Raw genomic sequence first — 7,935 nt, 5'->3', positions numbered from 1 at the left:
AATTCCTCAAAGTAACACCAAATTCAAGAAGATTTCTTACTCACTTTTTAGCATTGGTGTTTAGGGTAACGGGTTACCGCTTCTGGTTGGCTCATCTTTCAGGACCAATCAAGTGACTTTATTTTTGAAATGGCTAAGGAAATGGGAGGTCAGAATCTGTCTCATTTTTTGTGCCCCAATTGTATGTAATCTATTCAATGTCACATCTTAGTGAAAGCAAAGAGTTTGTCACCCTTATTTCTTAAGAAAACGTAGTCCACGTATGAGCTTTATAGGCTTGCAACAATATGGATAACGATAACTAATCATGTGGGATCAGGCTATAGCCTTAAGATCACAAATGATTGATGGATTTTTTATGAGCATAATACTCATTTTGGATTGTCATGAAGGAATAAGTCAACGATGGACTTTATTAGCTTGTAATGTGTCTTGAAACGATAGTTGAAGGATAAGACTTTCAAGGACATTGCACCACAGATCGCATTTTTCCAAAATTGCCCCTATTTTGAACCCGAAGATTCTGAACTTTGTTTGATCATTCAATAGGGACTTCACCATCAAATCTTTTGTATTTCATTTTTCCTTTTTGCTTTTCCGTTTTCTTTTCTTTGATCTGGTGGGTGAGTAGCGTCAACCCCATACCTAAGCAATTCAGAAATACAGCTAAAATTTTTTGGTATCAAAAATTTTTCTTGACAGGGCTATTGCAAAGAATAGAAGTCAGGACTTTTGGCTTTTGTAATGGGGTTTGGTGGGGTGCTTAGAAAAGTTAAGGCTGGAAGGCAGATATTAAAAATGGTTTGAAGAATCTGAGATCGCATTGTTGCGCCAACCCTATTTTAGGGTTAAATCAGAATTTGCCAGAGCTTGTGCTCAATTGAGGCTTTTTCTCTTTCATTTTCTTTCTTTTTTTCATTTTTCGGCCTTCTGCCACTCTTTTGAACTTTCACAAAATTTGTCCCAGTTTATTTTTGAACTGAGGTTCTCATTTTTCTTTTCTTTTGATTTTGCGGCATTATCACTTTTCACTTCTTGAAATTTTCCTTTTCAACTCAAACTTGCCCAGTGTGGGGTTTGCGATTCTCAGGGGTTGCCAAACGAAATAATTTATTCTGATGGCTCAAAAGGGATAACTAGGGATAGAATGTTTGATTGGAAAAGAAGAGGGCCTAACTTTTGCTCCGTTCCTTACAATAACTCTGAAAGGAAACTTTCATTAATGGAAAATTTCTAACATGTATCTGAATTAATTGACTGAGGAAGACTCTTGCTCATTCATATCTATGAAACATAAGTGATCCGCCGGACAGAACTTGTCCTTTTTCCTCTTTTTTTTTCTTTTCAAAATTGAAACCCAGGTAGAATCAAATTTCCCCAATTCGCGGTTCCCTTTCCCCTTTTCTTTTTCCTTTTCAAAATTTCTCAATCTCCTTCCCCAATGTGGGGTGCGATCATATGTGCACTCGAAAAGAACCACCAATTTTTAGCTCAAATGAGGATGCAAGGGATGATCAGTGTTTAGGTTGTAGAAATGACGGCCAAAGTATCATTCTTACACTTCATGACAATCAACGTAACACAATGCTCATTGAAAATCCACTCCCTTTTGATATTTGAAAATTTTCCATGTAGGGTAGTGATCATCAAGGCGCTTATTTGAAACGAAATTATTCTTTTAAAGGCTCAAACGGGAGAGCAAATGATAAACTCTGTATAGATAGAGAAAAGAATGCTCGAAGTATCATTCCAAATTTTCAAAACAAACAAGAATAATGCACATTTTTGCTTTCACTTAGATGTGAATTGAATCGGTTAAACACAATGGATATTTTCAAGCAAAAATGGCCCCAATTTGCAATTTATCAATCAATGTGACTGATTTTATTCTGGGGTTAAGTGAAGGAGAAAAGGTGTAAGAACCCGAAAATTTTGCTTACTTCATTTATTTTGCTGGCTCAAATAAGTATTTACTCACCCGATCTCTCCGATTATTATTTTCTAACATTTTTAGGTTTAATTAAATATATCCATAGCTTAGTTATATTTTTAAAGCGTTTCGTTTCGAAATTTAATTTCTGTAGGCTCGTTAAGTGAAAATAGTAAATACGCGACTGCAGTTAATAATCGATTCGAAAAATTACATATAACGAATAAGTGGTTAAATTAAAAGCCTAATTGAATCGTTATATAAAAATTGAGAATTTAGAAATATCCTGATTTACCTAAGATAACTGCAAGAATTTCGAGTGAGAGCTTGAAAATTTTATTCCTTAAATTAAAATTTCACACATGATCCACTTTCTTTTATTTATTAAAATACATGTTTAATTATTTCTTTACGTTAACAAATAAACTAGTAATACCTTGGAATTTGTATCACCTACCCCATTAAATATTAGTACTAGTTAGAATTATTGTTATGAAAATAAATAATAAAATAAACATGGAAAAACATTCGTTTTGAAGCATGTAGATGCCTAACATGTACAAAGATTAAATGTTGATTTTCCATGTTAGTTAGAAACCAATAGAAAACTATCTTTACCTTCTTAAACAATTTTTTTTATGCGATAAATAATATTATGGAGCAACAATATTAAACCACTTGGTTTTCTGTTAAGATAAATGAATATTAAGAATGTTAGAGTTATATATTAAGGTCACCCTTGATTTTATTAGTTTAATTAATAAAGCAAGAATGTTAAATGTTAATAGGAACCTTAGTATTAAGGTGCAATCGATAAATTTTAGACAAAATCGTTACAAGTACACCAAGTATACTTAGGACGTTAAATCTCGATAATTGAATTTTTTTTCGCGAGATTAGTACACTAGTAGGCTATCGAATTTTATTTGGAGTAAAATCTCGGAGTTAGTTTATGAATGAGAGTTTAAGTGGAAATTCCAATGATTTGTGAATAGACCAAATTGGCCCTCAACCATCTCGGATTTACCATGCAACCACCGAAGCTCCATTGGCCAACCTTTAGATCACCCAATCCCATTCTCTGCCGGATGTCATTTTCTTTGCTCCTCTCAACCACGCAACTTCTCCATTTCAGCAAACCATCCTCTCAAACACTCTATCTCTCCACAACCGCACCTCAACTCACAACAACAACCCACTCCATTCTTCACCTTGTGAATATCGAAGAGAGAAAAGAAAGGAAGTCATGCGATCAGAAAATTGGTGCTGTCCGAGAGAGTAAGCTTCCATCTTCAATTCTGCCGTAAGCTAGAGTGAAAGGAGAGAGACCGTGCGTGAGCTGCTGCTGCACTCTCCACCTTCACTTTAACCAGCTGCAATTCACCTCCACCAACCGTGACCCACTGCACCCAACCAAGAGCAGCTGCAACCATCCAGTCCGTGTGCGAGCCGAGAGAAAGGGAGAAAATTTGCAGCAGCTTGTCGTGTGAGTTGAGCCTCCAGCTGAGGTAATTTTCGGTCTCAGATTAGCTGATATTAGGTAGAGAATGCTGATTATAAGCATGCATGTGAAGTTAGGCTCGGATGATGAGTTTAAGAAGAAAAGAAAATCTGAATTGCGTCGGCAACGGGTTTTGCCGAGAACTAAAACAGAATTGCAGCGCTAATCTTGTTTCTTGTAGTAATCTCAGCTTATAAATATAATTAACTAACTAAGAACAAGATGTTTAAGCTTTACATGCAGCTCCTTGATTCGGTTAAGCAAGAAGAAATAAGAATAAAATGCAATCTGTCCGCATGCAAGTTCATCCGAAGGTAGCGAACGGAATTTCTGGAATTTTTTTGGATTAATGTTACTGTTGTCCGAATCTAATTTTTGAACAAGAAATGTTGATTAGCTAATTAAGTATTTGCATGTTAATTCTGAGCACCTAATACCATGAATTAACCGAAGGAAAAGTTGGGTTTATGACCAATTAGCTGCTGGAAATTTTTGTGAAAGCCAAGGGAGTGAAACTGAAATTTTGCAATTGTTCTGGAATTTTTCTTTGGTAAATGATGGTTGGAAAATTTTGATGGTGGGCTCTATGAACTCCCAATCTTGGGTTGTTGTTGATTTTGTGGTTAATGATAATTATAATGCTAGTTTAGTGTTTAAATAGATAGATTAATGATACCTAGCTAGTCTAGGCTCCAAGAGATGCATAGTTTAAAAATGTCCAGTTTTGCCCTGTGTTAATCGCACCTCTTTTTGTAGAATTTTGAGAGTTTCATGACTTGTATATTATGTTTATATGTTAAATATGTGGTGTACAAAGTTTCATTGAAAAATATTGAGTTTTGGTTGGTCAAATAAAATGATTTCGCAAAGCTAGTAAATCTGGAACTATTTCAGTAATACTTTGACCAGTTTTCGTATTTCGGCTATAAATTTGTGCTCCGATGTCGAAATTAAGTACCGTCAGCGGCATTTGAAACTAGACATCCCAGCCTTTCCAACGGTATAAAATGTATGTTCTGGTTCCATGTGTGTGAGCCGAACCAACCATTTAAAGTTGAATACTCTGTTTCTCTGTTTTACAAGAACGAAATGCTGAGGCTGCAACTTGTGGCTCGAATTCGAGCTAGTTGTATGCCGAATTTCAAAATGACTTCTTCTGTGAAAGTATAGCCCTACAAATGTATTTTCCAACGCCACCAACCATGCTCAATTCTGAGTTAATTTGAGTGATCTATGATCAAAATAGGAAACCTGCTCTGTCCTTGAAAACCCTGATTTTTAGACAGATTTGACGCAAGGCTCGGTGTAGACTTGCAAATTAAATCTCTTGGTGTTAATCACCACAAATGTTGTTCTGGGATGACCCTTAAACCTTTTCTATGTAAATGGACCATGGTTGAGGTAACCTTTGGGTTGAACGTTTTGAAAACGGCAAAACGAAGCTCACAAGGCAAATTGCCTTGGAAACTTTGAAACTTTGGTGAATTAGTTCACCAACTTTCCGTGCATATTTTTCTACAAAATTTGGTAGAGGGACAACCCTTATATGGTAGTATTATACTGCTAATTATGGTGTTATTCTGAGGCCGTTTCATGGGTCAAATAAATTACCAAAGTTCGAGACTTGATTTTGGAAAACCCTTGTTTAACAAGAAAATTTTAGTAACTTTGAGCTACCGTATCTTGGTGCTCAAAACTCCGTTCCTCATTCCGTTTGTTTTGTTATACTCTTGAATTACAACACTAATAGAGTTGCAAATTTCAAAAGCTATTTCCAAACAAGTGAATTTTTTCGAATTTCCAAAGTTGGCCAAAAACTAACTTAAATCTGCCTTATGAACCAAAACAGTAACTTTGAGCCCATTTTGACTATCTTTCATTTAGAATCATGAAAAAGTGTATTCTACGAACTTTTAGCATTTTGAAGGAAGTTTCCAACGGTAGCAAGTTTTCCAATCTTTGACATGTAAAAGGTGAGCTACGATTTTTCAAAGTATTGCATCAAAACTGAAATTTTCCGTATTCCAAGGAAATGGAGTTTTTCAAGTACTCCTTATTCCTTCGATAATATTCAAATGTCTTATCCTTGAATTTCATGATGTAGACTTAATTTCTCTTGTACCTTGAAACCCCGCTTGAGAATTTAGATTTAGGATAATTAAGACTTGTTCACGAGATTTTTCCTAAATTTGTACTATGACACGATTTTCAACAATAGTAGGAATTGTAAATGATAGACTATTATTATTCGTTCAGGCGCACGCGAGGACCTTTAAGAGGATCCGACAGAGGACGCTTGAACTTCAAATTGAACCTATTGCCCTTGTTTGACTAGGTGAGTGTTCCATATAGGAATACGTAATTGAGTAAGTCTAGGACATGCTCATCTCATGATCGTTAAGTATTTACCATACTCGTGTCTATTTAAGAAATATATATATGCATTGCATATCGACATGAATTGGTTAAATGATTAACCCTGTCAAATAATCTTGTAAACTCAATATGTGCTTAGCCTGCTTATTTTATGCTTATTCGGTTAAAGTGCTCTTGTAACTCGTTATGTGACAATTTGGAAAATGAGTTCCGATCCATCGAAGTGCGCAGTGTGTACTTTATCACACTAGCCGTTCGAGTGGTGAAGTGTGTGAAATATTTTCTAATGAATCCGTGAATCTAAATGTAGTTGCGTCGTTGGGTGAATCCCTCAACATGTGAATCCAACTACCAACATATGAATCTGTGAATCTAAATGTAGTTTCGTCGTTGGGTGAATCCCTCGACATGTAAATCAATTACCATAACTAATGAATCTGTGAATCTAAATGTGGTTGCTTCGTTGGGGTGAGTCTCCTCGACTCTTACGTGGTAAAAGTGCAAAACGGCCAATGGCGGCCTATTAAAATGACATATGTCTACCAATTAACCGTAATTACCACCGTTTACCGTTTACCGTTTACCGTTTACCGTTTATCGTTTACCGTGTTTACTTACCGTTTTCTAATATATGTGGTTACTGATTTCTTGATTATCATAAATTATATGCTCATATGAAGTTGTCCATCATTGTTAGGCGAGTGTGTACTTTACCTCCCTCGACCTATTCAAATGATGAATTTTACTTTTGTCGAATTACTTTGTTACCTGTGCATGTTGTAAGCTATAAGCTGAACTTGGGCCCCGCCTCGGTTACTGACCTACTCGAGCCAGGACTGGGCTCGGTCGGGTAGGTTGGAACCCTGGACAACCGTTTCGGTATACTCGAGTATTACCACTGGAGGGATAAGGTGATGGCCAGTCAACCGTGGGGATCCGGGAGTTATAAGGTGCAGATGACCGACAAAGTTCCACTGGAACACCGTATCCTTTTCTGTTTGCTTTGCTATTAATAATGTTATTGCTCTCCTAGTTGGCATTCTCGGGTAAGACTCCTCATGAGCATTAACCTCTGAGATGAAGCAATCCTTGTAATGTCCTTCTAGTCGGACGAGCCACTATTTGTTTGACTGAAAATTTATATATGGCCATTCATTCCAAAAGTACTAGTTCTACATGTGTTTTCAAAGTAGCAATTACCCTTGTAATGATTATCACCTCATGGTAACATGCCATTGTGTAATCTAGAATCATGCATACGATATGCATAACTTACTTGACCTATTTGAACTGTTAGAGCGTCTTGGAACCTCACTGGGCTGTGTAACTCATCCCACGTTGTGGTTTTCTTTTACAGGTTCTGACAACTGAGGAAGACTTGAGATCTACTTGTATTTTAAGCATGTAGTTTGAATTAAACAATGTAGCTTTTGCTTCGGGTTGCCACTTGAAGCTGGAAAAGTGTAAACCCTGGATTTGTATGTGGCTTGTATGAAATTTGTTACTTGGCTTATAAGGATGTATTTGAATTATATGTTTTGTTTCTAGGGTTGTAATCGGGAAGGTATTTTAAGAATCGACGTTGGCTATCTTAAGGCACTGTTATCTCTGAAGTTAATGTGATTCTAGAAACCGGCCTATTTGGAGGGAAACGATGTTGTAATAGATTAGGTTATACTTCGGAAGGACTTTTGCTAGTTGCTTGTGTGAGTCCTGGCGAGAGTTGGGCAGACGGCCCGCCAACCCTCTGGTTCGCCTTAGGGGGAAGTGGGGTCGCCACAGGTGGTATCAGAGCCTAGGCTCTAGATCTTTGTAGTGTATCTTAGGCTTTAAGCATAAGATGCCGGACTGTGGAGTTTGATTGTTTAGTAAGTAGAATGTGATCTTAATACTTGATGATTGATTGAGTAATATTGAAGTGTTTGTTTTTAAGTGGGTTTGCACACTAGGGTTTCTTATATTATAAGAAACTGAAGAGAATTATGTGAGAATTGATTTGAAAAGTGATAGTTGAGTTTCTTGAATATCGGTACTAGCTGATATCTATAAGATTGAATTTGATTGGGTAAATTATAAGATTCGAGATATCCTCTAGGCTTGTAATCTTCGTAAGTATATGTATGAAATT

At 36.4% G+C, this 7,935-nt stretch overlaps 1 long non-coding RNA gene across 2 annotated transcripts; it reads left to right on the top strand.

Moving 5' to 3' along the window:
- Window positions 1–3,082: 3,082 nt before the first annotated feature.
- On the top strand, window positions 3,083–7,504 carry LOC140038113 (uncharacterized). 2 transcript variants are annotated; one of them, XR_011841925.1, is made up of 3 exons: window positions 3,083–3,438; window positions 5,688–5,766; window positions 7,165–7,504. It is a non-coding gene; the product is annotated as an uncharacterized lncRNA (long non-coding RNA). The 2 variants fall into 2 exon arrangements; XR_011841924.1 differs by lacking the exon at window positions 3,083–3,438 and having other exon boundaries at window positions 5,350–5,766.
- The last annotated feature ends 431 nt before the right edge of the window (window positions 7,505–7,935 follow it).

This window comes from Coffea arabica, chromosome 3c (genome assembly GCF_036785885.1).
Source record: "Coffea arabica cultivar ET-39 chromosome 3c, Coffea Arabica ET-39 HiFi, whole genome shotgun sequence".
NCBI classification, from domain to species: domain Eukaryota; kingdom Viridiplantae; phylum Streptophyta; class Magnoliopsida; order Gentianales; family Rubiaceae; genus Coffea; species Coffea arabica.
Note: the sequence above shows the minus strand (reverse complement) of the source record. Positions and strands in the feature narration are given on the sequence as shown.